General features: G+C 46.0%; 7 non-coding genes across 7 annotated transcripts; all 7 read left to right on the top strand.

Annotated features, from left to right (window-relative positions):
• Positions 1-2,095: 2,095 nt before the first annotated feature.
• On the top strand, positions 2,096-2,286 carry LOC130347560 (U2 spliceosomal RNA). The gene has a single exon (XR_008885473.1). It is a non-coding gene; the product is annotated as a U2 spliceosomal RNA (small nuclear RNA).
• A 2,088-nt stretch (positions 2,287-4,374) lies between these two features.
• LOC130347561 (U2 spliceosomal RNA) lies at positions 4,375-4,565 on the top strand. The gene has a single exon (XR_008885474.1). It is a non-coding gene; the product is annotated as a U2 spliceosomal RNA (small nuclear RNA).
• A 2,097-nt stretch (positions 4,566-6,662) lies between these two features.
• LOC130347563 (U2 spliceosomal RNA) lies at positions 6,663-6,853 on the top strand. The gene has a single exon (XR_008885475.1). It is a non-coding gene; the product is annotated as a U2 spliceosomal RNA (small nuclear RNA).
• A 2,106-nt stretch (positions 6,854-8,959) lies between these two features.
• On the top strand, positions 8,960-9,150 carry LOC130347564 (U2 spliceosomal RNA). The gene has a single exon (XR_008885476.1). It is a non-coding gene; the product is annotated as a U2 spliceosomal RNA (small nuclear RNA).
• Positions 9,151-11,255: 2,105 nt separating this feature from the next.
• On the top strand, positions 11,256-11,446 carry LOC130347565 (U2 spliceosomal RNA). Its single transcript, XR_008885477.1, has one exon. It is a non-coding gene; the product is annotated as a U2 spliceosomal RNA (small nuclear RNA).
• Positions 11,447-13,556: 2,110 nt separating this feature from the next.
• On the top strand, positions 13,557-13,747 carry LOC130347566 (U2 spliceosomal RNA). The gene has a single exon (XR_008885478.1). It is a non-coding gene; the product is annotated as a U2 spliceosomal RNA (small nuclear RNA).
• Positions 13,748-15,838: 2,091 nt separating this feature from the next.
• LOC130347535 (U2 spliceosomal RNA) lies at positions 15,839-16,029 on the top strand. Its single transcript, XR_008885450.1, has one exon. It is a non-coding gene; the product is annotated as a U2 spliceosomal RNA (small nuclear RNA).
• Positions 16,030-16,415: the final 386 nt, after the last annotated feature.

Raw genomic sequence — 16,415 nt, forward strand, 5'->3', positions numbered from 1 at the left:
GTTAAAAAGAAAGATTCCTACTTTCATTGCTACCTGCTTGCTGGCTAGCCAGCTAGCCAGCCCTGTGGGCCTTGCTGCTGCTGCAGCCAAAAAACAAAAGGTGGTGCTGCTGCTGCTTCTGCTGCTTCTGCTTGTGTCTGGCCGCTGTTGGAGCGTCCAGGCACAGGACTTCTGCTGCTGCTGACTAAATGGCCTCCTTAATTGGATCATTTGAGTAGCCAGCACACCTGTGCAGGTAGGGCATGACATGATAGGCAGCTGCCTTGATAGCGGGTGGGTGCTGAATGTTCCTAATTGACAAAATAAGATTAATGCTTATGAAGAAATATAAAATCTCATCCCTTCCCCAATATCGCGCCACACCCCTACCCCTTAATTCCCTGGTTGAACTTGATGGACATATGTCTTTTTTCGACCGTACTAACTATGTAACTATGTAACATAACATGGGGGGGGGGGGGGGGGGGTCTCCTGGCTGTTCACACAGGTGTGTCATTGCTGTACATTGACCATGCATTGCTTCTGTGGTATTGCAAAGGCAAAGACAAATGCTTCCAGCCATCCATTGCACTAATGGATTGGTCATCAGCTGGCTGTCTATGTCCCGCATCAATATAGACCAAAGTACAGAGGGTTAGGCTATGCTATTGTGCACCTACCTGATGCATCAGAAGGTGCGAGGCCCTTGCTAAATTCTGTGCACAGACTTTGAGATCTATACTTTAGACTGTATCTAAACCTGCTCCAACATGGACTGACATTCTGGCCTACTTTCAGCCGATGCGACTTGTCTGTCGCTGAACAGTCGCTTTTTATGTATTCAGCACCTATGTATAATGTTGTAAAAATGCTCTAGAAGCTAAAGTCGCAGAAATGTCACACATATTTGGCCTGCAACTTTCTGTGCGACAAATTCAGACAGGAAAAATCAGTATAAATCCTTAGAAAATTATCCCCCAGTGTCTCCATCTGCTGGCGGTATTGAATAAGCATTGCTGCACTGATGGGGTATGCATTAGACGAAAAAAAAGAAGAAAAAGAAGAATAATACGCCCAGAAAAGAGGCGAAAAGGAGAAAAACGTAAAAAAACGTGAAAAAAAAGTAAGAGGAAGAGAAGGGAAAAAAAGGTGGAAATGGGTTTAAAAGTGATTTCGGCGGAGAAATATATATATATATATATATATATATATATATATATATATGTATATATATATATATACGCGCACACACACACATATATATATAAACGTATTCTCCGTTGAGATATTGCAGCCGCTGCTGTGTCCAGGCCCAGGAGCCTTAGCACTGTGCTGTGATGTCACTCAATACCACTGACATCACTAGGTGTAAACAACATCTCTCCTTTGCTGTGTATGTGACTATGGAGCTGTTTGGTGATGTCGTCTATTATGGCCTTCATAGAAGCAACAGGAGATTGTTGCATCCATCTAGAACCCTCAGAACTACAGTGCTATGATGTCACTCACTTCCACAGGCCTTGCAGAGTGTAAACAACAACAACCCAGCTTTGTTGTGTATGTAACCATAGGGATTTGTGATGTCACCTAGAACCTTCACAGCAGCGACAGCTTTATGAGGAGCATCAGCACTGCTCTGCCTGAGCAGAACCATCACCGCCATAGGTTGTCAAATAACCCGGGTTTAACCCACACAGGTAAGTCCAATGGGGTGCAGGCATGTCCTCTATGCTTACAGCTTCCCGTGGGTGTTGGTTTGATACCGTTTGGGGACAGCCAAGGAGGCATCTGCAGGCAACAAAGGTAGGTGTGTGCTTGTGTGTGTGTTTCCTATGCAGATCCTAAGCCCAGTGTCACATGCAAGTAGGAGGAGTAAGAAGGGTTCCTGGCAAATCCGGGTTATGGATTGCATTTAAAAAGGCCCCGTGGGAGTGCAATGGGCCCCTGTCTTGCTGCTTAGCAATAATGGTATGGGTTTAGGTTCTGCTGTGTGTACTGGTGGTTGACTGCCCCCCAGCCCAGAGTGTGCATGGAAAATTGTCTGGCAGCCTCCCTGACAGCAAGCAGTGATAGTGCCCATGAAGGGCACCTTGTTGGGCCCGCCCCTTTCACGGTTATCGCTTCTCGGCCTTTTGGCTAAGATCAAGTGTAGTATCTGTTCTTATCAGTTTAATATCTGATACGTCCCCTATCTGGGGACCATATATTAAATGGATTTTTGAGAACGGGGGCCGATTTCGAAGCTTGCTTCCGTCGCCCTATGCATTGACCCGATATGGCAGTATCTTCGGGTACAGTGCACCACCCCCTTACAGGGTTAAAAAGAAAGATTCCTACTTTCATTGCTACCTGCTTGCTGGCTAGCCAGCTAGCCAGCCCTGTGGGCCTTGCTGCTGCTGCAGCCAAAAAACAAAAGGTGGTGCTGCTGCTGCTTCTGCTGCTTCTGCTTCTGCTTGTGTCTGGCCGCTGTTGGAGCGTCCAGGCACAGGACTTCTGCTGCTGCTGACTAAATGGCCTCCTTAATTGGATCATTTGAGTAGCCAGCACACCTGTGCAGGTAGGGCATGACATGATAGGCAGCTGCCTTGATAGCGGGTGGGTGCTGAATGTTCCTAATTGACAAAATAAGATTAATGCTTATGAAGAAATATAAAATCTCATCCCTTCCCCAATATCGCGCCACACCCCTACCCCTTAATTCCCTGGTTGAACTTGATGGACATATGTCTTTTTTCGACCGTACTAACTATGTAACTATGTAACATAACATGGGGGGGGGGGGGTCTCCTGGCTGTTCACACAGGTGTGTCATTGCTGTACATTGACCATGCATTGCTTCTGTGGTATTGCAAAGGCAAAGACAAATGCTTCCAGCCATCCATTGCACTAATGGATTCGTCATCAGCTGGCTGTCTATGTCCCGCATCAATATAGACCAAAGTACAGAGGGTTAGGCTATGCTATTGTGCACCTACCTGATGCATCAGAAGGTGCGAGGCCCTTGCTAAATTCTGTGTACAGACTTTGAGATCTATACTTTAGACTGTATCTAAACCTGCTCCAACATGGACTGACATTCTGGCCTACTTTCAGCCGATGCGACTTGTCTGTCGCTGAACAGTCGCTTTTTATGTATTCAGCACCTATGTATAATGTTGTAAAAATGCTCTAGAAGCTAAAGTCGCAGAAATGTCACACATATTTGGCCTGCAACTTTCTGTGCGACAAATTCAGACAGGAAAAATCAGTATAAATCCTTAGAAAATTATCCCCCAGTGTCTCCATCTGCTGGCGGTATTGAATAAGCATTGCTGCACTGATGGGGTATGCATTAGACGAAAAAAAAGAAGAAAAAGAAGAATAATACGCCCAGAAAAGAGGCGAAAAGGAGAAAAACGTAAAAAAACGTGAAAAAAAAGTAAGAGGAAGAGAAGGGAAAAAAAGGTGGAAATGGGTTTAAAAGTGATTTCGGCGGAGAAATATATATATATATATATATATATATATATATATATATATATACGCGCACACACACACATATATATAAACGTATTCTCCGTTGAGATATTGCAGCCGCTGCTGTGTCCAGGCCCAGGAGCCTTAGCACTGTGCTGTGATGTCACTCAATACCACTGACATCACTAGGTGTAAACAACATCTCTCCTTTGCTGTGTATGTGACTATGGAGCTGTTTGGTGATGTCGTCTATTATGGCCTTCATAGAAGCAACAGGAGATTGTTGCATCCATCTAGAACCCTCAGAACTACAGTGCTATGATGTCACTCACTTCCACAGGCCTTGCAGAGTGTAAACAACAACAACCCAGCTTTGTTGTGTATGTAACCATAGGGATTTGTGATGTCACCTAGAACCTTCACAGCAGCGACAGCTTTATGAGGAGCATCAGCACTGCTCTGCCTGAGCAGAACCATCACCGCCATAGGTTGTCAAATAACCCGGGTTTAACCCACACAGGTAAGTCCAATGGGGTGCAGGCATGTCCTCTATGCTTACAGCTTCCCGTGGGTGTTGGTTTGATACCGTTTGGGGACAGCCAAGGAGGCATCTGCAGGCAACAAAGGTAGGTGTGTGCTTGTGTGTGTGTTTCCTATGCAGATCCTAAGCCCAGTGTCACATGCAAGTAGGAGGAGTAAGAAGGGTTCCTGGCAAATCCGGGTTATGGATTGCATTTAAAAAGGCCCCGTGGGAGTGCAATGGGCCCCTGTCTTGCTGCTTAGCAATAATGGTATGGGTTTAGGTTCTGCTGTGTGTACTGGTGGTTGACTGCCCCCCAGCCCAGAGTGTGCATGGAAAATTGTCTGGCAGCCTCCCTGACAGCAAGCAGTGATAGTGCCCATGAAGGGCACCTTGTTGGGCCCGCCCCTTTCACGGTTATCGCTTCTCGGCCTTTTGGCTAAGATCAAGTGTAGTATCTGTTCTTATCAGTTTAATATCTGATACGTCCCCTATCTGGGGACCATATATTAAATGGATTTTTGAGAACGGGGGCCGATTTCGAAGCTTGCTTCCGTCGCCCTATGCATTGACCCGATATGGCAGTATCTTCGGGTACAGTGCACCACCCCCTTACAGGGTTAAAAAGAAAGATTCCTACTTTCATTGCTACCTGCTTGCTGGCTAGCCAGCTAGCCAGCCCTGTGGGCCTTGCTGCTGCTGCAGCCAAAAAACAAAAGGTGGTGATGCTGCTGCTTCTGCTGCTTCTGCTTGTGTCTGGCCGCTGTTGGAGCGTCCAGGCACAGGACTTCTGCTGCTGCTGACTAAATGGCCTCCTTAATTGGATCATTTGAGTAGCCAGCATACCTGTGCAGGTAGGGCATGACATGATAGGCAGCTGCCTTGATAGCGGGTGGGTGCTGAATGTTCCTAATTGACAAAATAAGATTAATGCTTATGAAGAAATATAAAATCTCATCCCTTCCCCAATATCGCGCCACACCCCTACCCCTTAATTCCCTGGTTGAACTTGATGGACATATGTCTTTTTTCGACCGTACTAACTATGTAACTATGTAACATAACATGGGGGGGGGGGGGGGGTCTCCTGGCTGTTCACACAGGTGTGTCATTGCTGTACATTGACCATGCATTGCTTCTGTGGTATTGCAAAGGCAAAGACAAATGCTTCCAGCCATCCATTGCACTAATGGATTGGTCATCAGCTGGCTGTCTATGTCCCGCATCAATATAGACCAAAGTACAGAGGGTTAGGCTATGCTATTGTGCACCTACCTGATGCATCAGAAGGTGCGAGGCCCTTGCTAAATTCTGTGCACAGACTTTGAGATCTATACTTTAGACTGTATCTAAACCTGCTCCAACATGGACTGACATTCTGGCCTACTTTCAGCCGATGCGACTTGTCTGTCGCTGAACAGTCGCTTTTTATGTATTCAGCACCTATGTATAATGTTGTAAAAATGCTCTAGAAGCTAAAGTCGCAGAAATGTCACACATATTTGGCCTGCAACTTTCTGTGCGACAAATTCAGACAGGAAAAATCAGTATAAATCCTTAGAAAATTATCCCCCAGTGTCTCCATCTGCTGGCGGTATTGAATAAGCATTGCTGCACTGATGGGGTATGCATTAGACGAAAAAAAAGAAGAAAAAGAAGAATAATACGCCCAGAAAAGAGGCGAAAAGGAGAAAAACGTAAAAAAACGTGAAAAAAAAGTAAGAGGAAGAGAAGGGAAAAAAAGGTGGAAATGGGTTTAAAAGTGATTTCGGCGGAGAAATATATATATATATATATATATATATATATATATATATATATATATATATATATACGCGCACACACACACATATATATAAACGTATTCTCCGTTGAGATATTGCAGCCGCTGCTGTGTCCAGGCCCAGGAGCCTTAGCACTGTGCTGTGATGTCACTCAATACCACTGACATCACTAGGTGTAAACAACATCTCTCCTTTGCTGTGTATGTGACTATGGAGCTGTTTGGTGATGTCGTCTATTATGGCCTTCATAGAAGCAACAGGAGATTGTTGCATCCATCTAGAACCCTCAGAACTACAGTGCTATGATGTCACTCACTTCCACAGGCCTTGCAGAGTGTAAACAACAACAACCCAGCTTTGTTGTGTATGTAACCATAGGGATTTGTGATGTCACCTAGAACCTTCACAGCAGCGACAGCTTTATGAGGAGCATCAGCACTGCTCTGCCTGAGCAGAACCATCACCGCCATAGGTTGTCAAATAACCCGGGTTTAACCCACACAGGTAAGTCCAATGGGGTGCAGGCATGTCCTCTATGCTTACAGCTTCCCGTGGGTGTTGGTTTGATACCGTTTGGGGACAGCCAAGGAGGCATCTGCAGGCAACAAAGGTAGGTGTGTGCTTGTGTGTGTGTTTCCTATGCAGATCCTAAGCCCAGTGTCACATGCAAGTAGGAGGAGTAAGAAGGGTTCCTGGCAAATCCGGGTTATGGATTGCATTTAAAAAGGCCCCGTGGGAGTGCAATGGGCCCCTGTCTTGCTGCTTAGCAATAATGGTATGGGTTTAGGTTCTGCTGTGTGTACTGGTGGTTGACTGCCCCCCAGCCCAGAGTGTGCATGGAAAATTGTCTGGCAGCCTCCCTGACAGCAAGCAGTGATAGTGCCCATGAAGGGCACCTTGTTGGGCCCGCCCCTTTCACGGTTATCGCTTCTCGGCCTTTTGGCTAAGATCAAGTGTAGTATCTGTTCTTATCAGTTTAATATCTGATACGTCCCCTATCTGGGGACCATATATTAAATGGATTTTTGAGAACGGGGGCCGATTTCGAAGCTTGCTTCCGTCGCCCTATGCATTGACCCGATATGGCAGTATCTTCGGGTACAGTGCACCACCCCATTACAGGGTTAAAAAGAAAGATTCCTACTTTCATTGCTACCTGCTTGCTGGCTAGCCAGCTAGCCAGCCCTGTGGGCCTTGCTGCTGCTGCAGCCAAAAAACAAAAGGTGGTGCTGCTGCTGCTTCTGCTGCTTCTGCTTCTGCTTGTGTCTGGCCGCTGTTGGAGCGTCCAGGCACAGGACTTCTGCTGCTGCTGACTAAATGGCCTCCTTAATTGGATCATTTGAGTAGCCAGCACACCTGTGCAGGTAGGGCATGACATGATAGGCAGCTGCCTTGATAGCGGGTGGGTGCTGAATGTTCCTAATTGACAAAATAAGATTAATGCTTATGAAGAAATATAAAATCTCATCCCTTCCCCAATATCGCGCCACACCCCTACCCCTTAATTCCCTGGTTGAACTTGATGGACATATGTCTTTTTTCGACCGTACTAACTATGTAACTATGTAACATAACATGGGGGGGGGGGGGTCTCCTGGCTGTTCACACAGGTGTGTCATTGCTGTACATTGACCATGCATTGCTTCTGTGGTATTGCAAAGGCAAAGACAAATGCTTCCAGCCATCCATTGCACTAATGGATTGGTCATCAGCTGGCTGTCTATGTCCCGCATCAATATAGACCAAAGTACAGAGGGTTAGGCTATGCTATTGTGCACCTACCTGATGCATCAGAAGGTGCGAGGCCCTTGCTAAATTCTGTGCACAGACTTTGAGATCTATACTTTAGACTGTATCTAAACCTGCTCCAACATGGACTGACATTCTGGCCTACTTTCAGCCGATGCGACTTGTCTGTCGCTGAACAGTCGCTTTTTATGTATTCAGCACCTATGTATAATGTTGTAAAAATGCTCTAGAAGCTAAAGTCGCAGAAATGTCACACATATTTGGCCTGCAACTTTCTGTGCGACAAATTCAGACAGGAAAAATCAGTATAAATCCTTAGAAAATTATCCCCCAGTGTCTCCATCTGCTGGCGGTATTGAATAAGCATTGCTGCACTGATGGGGTATGCATTAGACGAAAAAAAAGAAGAAAAAGAAGAATAATACGCCCAGAAAAGAGGCGAAAAGGAGAAAAACGTAAAAAAACGTGAAAAAAAAGTAAGAGGAAGAGAAGGGAAAAAAAGGTGGAAATGGGTTTAAAAGTGATTTCGGCGGAGATATATATATATATATATATATATATATATATATATATATATATATATATATATATATATATACGCGCACACACACACATATATATAAACGTATTCTCCGTTGAGATATTGCAGCCGCTGCTGTGTCCAGGCCCAGGAGCCTTAGCACTGTGCTGTGATGTCACTCAATACCACTGACATCACTAGGTGTAAACAACATCTCTCCTTTGCTGTGTATGTGACTATGGAGCTGTTTGGTGATGTCGTCTATTATGGCCTTCATAGAAGCAACAGGAGATTGTTGCATCCATCTAGAACCCTCAGAACTACAGTGCTATGATGTCACTCACTTCCACAGGCCTTGCAGAGTGTAAACAACAACAACCCAGCTTTGTTGTGTATGTAACCATAGGGATTTGTGATGTCACCTAGAACCTTCACAGCAGCGACAGCTTTATGAGGAGCATCAGCACTGCTCTGCCTGAGCAGAACCATCACCGCCATAGGTTGTCAAATAACCCGGGTTTAACCCACACAGGTAAGTCCAATGGGGTGCAGGCATGTCCTCTATGCTTACAGCTTCCCGTGGGTGTTGGTTTGATACCGTTTGGGGACAGCCAAGGAGGCATCTGCAGGCAACAAAGGTAGGTGTGTGCTTGTGTGTGTGTTTCCTATGCAGATCCTAAGCCCAGTGTCACATGCAAGTAGGAGGAGTAAGAAGGGTTCCTGGCAAATCCGGGTTATGGATTGCATTTAAAAAGGCCCCGTGGGAGTGCAATGGGCCCCTGTCTTGCTGCTTAGCAATAATGGTATGGGTTTAGGTTCTGCTGTGTGTACTGGTGGTTGACTGCCCCCCAGCCCAGAGTGTGCATGGAAAATTGTCTGGCAGCCTCCCTGACAGCAAGCAGTGATAGTGCCCATGAAGGGCACCTTGTTGGGCCCGCCCCTTTCACGGTTATCGCTTCTCGGCCTTTTGGCTAAGATCAAGTGTAGTATCTGTTCTTATCAGTTTAATATCTGATACGTCCCCTATCTGGGGACCATATATTAAATGGATTTTTGAGAACGGGGGCCGATTTCGAAGCTTGCTTCCGTCGCCCTATGCATTGACCCGATATGGCAGTATCTTCGGGTACAGTGCACCACCCCCTTACAGGGTTAAAAAGAAAGATTCCTACTTTCATTGCTACCTGCTTGCTGGCTAGCCAGCTAGCCAGCCCTGTGGGCCTTGCTGCTGCTGCAGCCAAAAAACAAAAGGTGGTGCTGCTGCTGCTTCTGCTGCTTCTGCTTCTGCTTGTGTCTGGCCGCTGTTGGAGCGTCCAGGCACAGGACTTCTGCTGCTGCTGACTAAATGGCCTCCTTAATTGGATCATTTGAGTAGCCAGCACACCTGTGCAGGTAGGGCATGACATGATAGGCAGCTGCCTTGATAGCGGGTGGGTGCTGAATGTTCCTAATTGACAAAATAAGATTAATGCTTATGAAGAAATATAAAATCTCATCCCTTCCCCAATATCGCGCCACACCCCTACCCCTTAATTCCCTGGTTGAACTTGATGGACATATGTCTTTTTTCGACCGTACTAACTATGTAACTATGTAACATAACATGGGGGGGGGGGGGGTCTCCTGGCTGTTCACACAGGTGTGTCATTGCTGTACATTGACCATGCATTGCTTCTGTGGTATTGCAAAGGCAAAGACAAATGCTTCCAGCCATCCATTGCACTAATGGATTGGTCATCAGCTGGCTGTCTATGTCCCGCATCAATATAGACCAAAGTACAGAGGGTTAGGCTATGCTATTGTGCACCTACCTGATGCATCAGAAGGTGCGAGGCCCTTGCTAAATTCTGTGCACAGACTTTGAGATCTATACTTTAGACTGTATCTAAACCTGCTCCAACATGGACTGACATTCTGGCCTACTTTCAGCCGATGCGACTTGTCTGTCGCTGAACAGTCGCTTTTTATGTATTCAGCACCTATGTATAATGTTGTAAAAATGCTCTAGAAGCTAAAGTCGCAGAAATGTCACACATATTTGGCCTGCAACTTTCTGTGCGACAAATTCAGACAGGAAAAATCAGTATAAATCCTTAGAAAATTATCCCCCAGTGTCTCCATCTGCTGGCGGTATTGAATAAGCATTGCTGCACTGATGGGGTATGCATTAGACGAAAAAAAAGAAGAAAAAGAAGAATAATACGCCCAGAAAAGAGGCGAAAAGGAGAAAAACGTAAAAAAACGTGAAAAAAAAATAAGAGGAAGAGAAGGGAAAAAAAGGTGGAAATGGGTTTAAAAGTGATTTCGGCGGAGAAATATATATATATATATATATATATATATATATATATATATACATATATATATATATATACGCGCACACACACACATATATATAAACGTATTCTCCGTTGAGATATTGCAGCCGCTGCTGTGTCCAGGCCCAGGAGCCTTAGCACTGTGCTGTGATGTCACTCAATACCACTGACATCACTAGGTGTAAACAACATCTCTCCTTTGCTGTGTATGTGACTATGGAGCTGTTTGGTGATGTCGTCTATTATGGCCTTCATAGAAGCAACAGGAGATTGTTGCATCCATCTAGAACCCTCAGAACTACAGTGCTATGATGTCACTCACTTCCACAGGCCTTGCAGAGTGTAAACAACAACAACCCAGCTTTGTTGTGTATGTAACCATAGGGATTTGTGATGTCACCTAGAACCTTCACAGCAGCGACAGCTTTATGAGGAGCATCAGCACTGCTCTGCCTGAGCAGAACCATCACCGCCATAGGTTGTCAAATAACCCGGGTTTAACCCACACAGGTAAGTCCAATGGGGTGCAGGCATGTCCTCTATGCTTACAGCTTCCCGTGGGTGTTGGTTTGATACCGTTTGGGGACAGCCAAGGAGGCATCTGCAGGCAACAAAGGTAGGTGTGTGCTTGTGTGTGTGTTTCCTATGCAGATCCTAAGCCCAGTGTCACATGCAAGTAGGAGGAGTAAGAAGGGTTCCTGGCAAATCCGGGTTATGGATTGCATTTAAAAAGGCCCCGTGGGAGTGCAATGGGCCCCTGTCTTGCTGCTTAGCAATAATGGTATGGGTTTAGGTTCTGCTGTGTGTACTGGTGGTTGACTGCCCCCCAGCCCAGAGTGTGCATGGAAAATTGTCTGGCAGCCTCCCTGACAGCAAGCAGTGATAGTGCCCATGAAGGGCACCTTGTTGGGCCCGCCCCTTTCACGGTTATCGCTTCTCGGCCTTTTGGCTAAGATCAAGTGTAGTATCTGTTCTTATCAGTTTAATATCTGATACGTCCCCTATCTGGGGACCATATATTAAATGGATTTTTGAGAACGGGGGCCGATTTCGAAGCTTGCTTCCGTCGCCCTATGCATTGACCCGATATGGCAGTATCTTCGGGTACAGTGCACCACCCCCTTACAGGGTTAAAAAGAAAGATTCCTACTTTCATTGCTACCTGCTTGCTGGCTAGCCAGCTAGCCAGCCCTGTGGGCCTTGCTGCTGCTGCAGCCAAAAAACAAAAGGTGGTGCTGCTGCTGCTTCTGCTGCTTCTGCTTCTGCTTGTGTCTGGCCGCTGTTGGAGCGTCCAGGCACAGGACTTCTGCTGCTGCTGACTAAATGGCCTCCTTAATTGGATCATTTGAGTAGCCAGCACACCTGTGCAGGTAGGGCATGACATGATAGGCAGCTGCCTTGATAGCGGGTGGGTGCTGAATGTTCCTAATTGACAAAATAAGATTAATGCTTATGAAGAAATATAAAATCTCATCCCTTCCCCAATATCGCGCCACACCCCTACCCCTTAATTCCCTGGTTGAACTTGATGGACATATGTCTTTTTTCGACCGTACTAACTATGTAACTATGTAACATAACATGGGGGGGGGGGGGGGGGGGTCTCCTGGCTGTTCACACAGGTGTGTCATTGCTGTACATTGACCATGCATTGCTTCTGTGGTATTGCAAAGGCAAAGACAAATGCTTCCAGCCATCCATTGCACTAATGGATTGGTCATCAGCTGGCTGTCTATGTCCCGCATCAATATAGACCAAAGTACAGAGGGTTAGGCTATGCTATTGTGCACCTACCTGATGCATCAGAAGGTGCGAGGCCCTTGCTAAATTCTGTGCACAGACTTTGAGATCTATACTTTAGACTGTATCTAAACCTGCTCCAACATGGACTGACATTCTGGCCTACTTTCAGCCGATGCGACTTGTCTGTCGCTGAACAGTCGCTTTTTATGTATTCAGCACCTATGTATAATGTTGTAAAAATGCTCTAGAAGCTAAAGTCGCAGAAATGTCACACATATTTGGCCTGCAACTTTCTGTGCGACAAATTCAGACAGGAAAAATCAGTATAAATCCTTAGAAAATTATCCCCCAGTGTCTCCATCTGCTGGCGGTATTGAATAAGCATTGCTGCACTGATGGGGTATGCATTAGACGAAAAAAAAGAAGAAAAAGAAGAATAATACGCCCAGAAAAGAGGCGAAAAGGAGAAAAACGTAAAAAAACGTGAAAAAAAAGTAAGAGGAAGAGAAGGGAAAAAAAGGTGGAAATGGGTTTAAAAGTGATTTCGGCGGAGAAATATATATATATATATATATATATATATATATATATATATACATATATATATATATATACGCGCACACACACACATATATATAAACGTATTCTCCGTTGAGATATTGCAGCCGCTGCTGTGTCCAGGCCCAGGAGCCTTAGCACTGTGCTGTGATGTCACTCAATACCACTGACATCACTAGGTGTAAACAACATCTCTCCTTTGCTGTGTATGTGACTATGGAGCTGTTTGGTGATGTCGTCTATTATGGCCTTCATAGAAGCAACAGGAGATTGTTGCATCCATCTAGAACCCTCAGAACTACAGTGCTATGATGTCACTCACTTCCACAGGCCTTGCAGAGTGTAAACAACAACAACCCAGCTTTGTTGTGTATGTAACCATAGGGATTTGTGATGTCACCTAGAACCTTCACAGCAGCGACAGCTTTATGAGGAGCATCAGCACTGCTCTGCCTGAGCAGAACCATCACCGCCATAGGTTGTCAAATAACCCGGGTTTAACCCACACAGGTAAGTCCAATGGGGTGCAGGCATGTCCTCTATGCTTACAGCTTCCCGTGGGTGTTGGTTTGATACCGTTTGGGGACAGCCAAGGAGGCATCTGCAGGCAACAAAGGTAGGTGTGTGCTTGTGTGTGTGTTTCCTATGCAGATCCTAAGCCCAGTGTCACATGCAAGTAGGAGGAGTAAGAAGGGTTCCTGGCAAATCCGGGTTATGGATTGCATTTAAAAAGGCCCCGTGGGAGTGCAATGGGCCCCTGTCTTGCTGCTTAGCAATAATGGTATGGGTTTAGGTTCTGCTGTGTGTACTGGTGGTTGACTGCCCCCCAGCCCAGAGTGTGCATGGAAAATTGTCTGGCAGCCTCCCTGACAGCAAGCAGTGATAGTGCCCATGAAGGGCACCTTGTTGGGCCCGCCCCTTTCACGGTTATCGCTTCTCGGCCTTTTGGCTAAGATCAAGTGTAGTATCTGTTCTTATCAGTTTAATATCTGATACGTCCCCTATCTGGGGACCATATATTAAATGGATTTTTGAGAACGGGGGCCGATTTCGAAGCTTGCTTCCGTCGCCCTATGCATTGACCCGATATGGCAGTATCTTCGGGTACAGTGCACCACCCCCTTACAGGGTTAAAAAGAAAGATTCCTACTTTCATTGCTACCTGCTTGCTGGCTAGCCAGCTAGCCAGCCCTGTGGGCCTTGCTGCTGCTGCAGCCAAAAAACAAAAGGTGGTGCTGCTGCTGCTTCTGCTGCTTCTGCTTCTGCTTGTGTCTGGCCGCTGTTGGAGCGTCCAGGCACAGGACTTCTGCTGCTGCTGACTAAATGGCCTCCTTAATTGGATCATTTGAGTAGCCAGCACACCTGTGCAGGTAGGGCATGACATGATAGGCAGCTGCCTTGATAGCGGGTGGGTGCTGAATGTTCCTAATTGACAAAATAAGATTAATGCTTATGAAGAAATATAAAATCTCATCCCTTCCCCAATATCGCGCCACACCCCTACCCCTTAATTCCCTGGTTGAACTTGATGGACATATGTCTTTTTTCGACCGTACTAACTATGTAACTATGTAACATAACATGGGGGGGGGGGGGGTCTCCTGGCTGTTCACACAGGTGTGTCATTGCTGTACATTGACCATGCATTGCTTCTGTGGTATTGCAAAGGCAAAGACAAATGCTTCCAGCCATCCATTGCACTAATGGATTGGTCATCAGCTGGCTGTCTATGTCCCGCATCAATATAGACCAAAGTACAGAGGGTTAGGCTATGCTATTGTGCACCTACCTGATGCATCAGAAGGTGCGAGGCCCTTGCTAAATTCTGTGCACAGACTTTGAGATCTATACTTTAGACTGTATCTAAACCTGCTCCAACATGGACTGACATTCTGGCCTACTTTCAGCCGATGCGACTTGTCTGTCGCTGAACAGTCGCTTTTTATGTATTCAGCACCTATGTATAATGTTGTAAAAATGCTCTAGAAGCTAAAGTCGCAGAAATGTCACACATATTTGGCCTGCAACTTTCTGTGCGACAAATTCAGACAGGAAAAATCAGTATAAATCCTTAGAAAATTATCCCCCAGTGTCTCCATCTGCTGGCGGTATTGAATAAGCATTGCTGCACTGATGGGGTATGCATTAGACGAAAAAAAAGAAGAAAAAGAAGAATAATACGCCCAGAAAAGAGGCGAAAAGGAGAAAAACGTAAAAAAACGTGAAAAAAAAGTAAGAGGAAGAGAAGGGAAAAAAAGGTGGAAATGGGTTTAAAAGTGATTTCGGCGGAGAAATATATATATATATATATATATATATATATATATATATATATATACGCGCACACACACACATATATATAAACGTATTCTCCGTTGAGATATTGCAGCCGCTGCTGTGTCCAGGCCCAGGAGCCTTAGCACTGTGCTGTGATGTCACTCAATACCACTGACATCACTAGGTGTAAACAACATCTCTCCTTTGCTGTGTATGTGACTATGGAGCTGTTTGGTGATGTCGTCTATTATGGCCTTCATAGAAGCAACAGGAGATTGTTGCATCCATCTAGAACCCTCAGAACTACAGTGCTATGATGTCACTCACTTCCACAGGCCTTGCAGAGTGTAAACAACAACAACCCAGCTTTGTTGTGTATGTAACCATAGGGATTTGTGATGTCACCTAGAACCTTCACAGCAGCGACAGCTTTATGAGGAGCATCAGCACTGCTCTGCCTGAGCAGAACCATCACCGCCATAGGTTGTCAAATAACCCGGGTTTAACCCACACAGGTAAGTCCAATGGGGTGCAGGCATGTCCTCTATGCTTACAGCTTCCCGTGGGTGTTGGTTTGATACCGTTTGGGGACAGCCAAGGAGGCATCTGCAGGCAACAAAGGTAGGTGTGTGCTTGTGTGTGTGTTTCCTATGCAGATCCTAAGCCCAGTGTCACATGCAAGTAGGAGGAGTAAGAAGGGTTCCTGGCAAATCCGGGTTATGGATTGCATTTAAAAAGGCCCCGTGGGAGTGCAATGGGCCCCTGTCTTGCTGCTTAGCAATAATGGTATGGGTTTAGGTTCTGCTGTGTGTACTGGTGGTTGACTGCCCCCCAGCCCAGAGTGTGCATGGAAAATTGTCTGGCAGCCTCCCTGACAGCAAGCAGTGATAGTGCCCATGAAGGGCACCTTGTTGGGCCCGCCCCTTTCACGGTTATCGCTTCTCGGCCTTTTGGCTAAGATCAAGTGTAGTATCTGTTCTTATCAGTTTAATATCTGATACGTCCCCTATCTGGGGACCATATATTAAATGGATTTTTGAGAACGGGGGCCGATTTTGAAGCTTGCTTCCGTCGCCCTATGCATTGACCCGATATGGCAGTATCTTCGGGTACAGTGCACCACCCCCTTACAGGGTTAAAAAGAAAGATTCCTACTTTCATTGCTACCTGCTTGCTGGCTAGCCAGCTAGCCAGCCCTGTGGGCCTTGCTGCTGCTGCAGCCAAAAAACAAAAGGTGGTGCTGCTGCTGCTCTGCTGCTTCTGCTTGTGTCTGGCCGCTGTTGGAGCGTCCAGGCACAGGACTTCTGCTGCTGCTGACTAAATGGCCTCCTTAATTGGATCATTTGAGTAGCCAGCACACCTGTGCAGGTAGGGCATGACATGATAGGCAGCTGCCTTGATAGCGGGTGGGTGCTGAATGTTCCTAATTGACAAAATAAGATTAATGCTTATGAAGAAATATAAAATCTCATCCCTTCCCCAATATCGCGCCACACCCCTACCCCTTAATT

The sequence above is a fragment of the Hyla sarda genome, unplaced genomic scaffold (assembly GCF_029499605.1).
Source record: "Hyla sarda isolate aHylSar1 unplaced genomic scaffold, aHylSar1.hap1 scaffold_841, whole genome shotgun sequence".
Lineage (NCBI taxonomy): Eukaryota > Metazoa > Chordata > Amphibia > Anura > Hylidae > Hyla > Hyla sarda.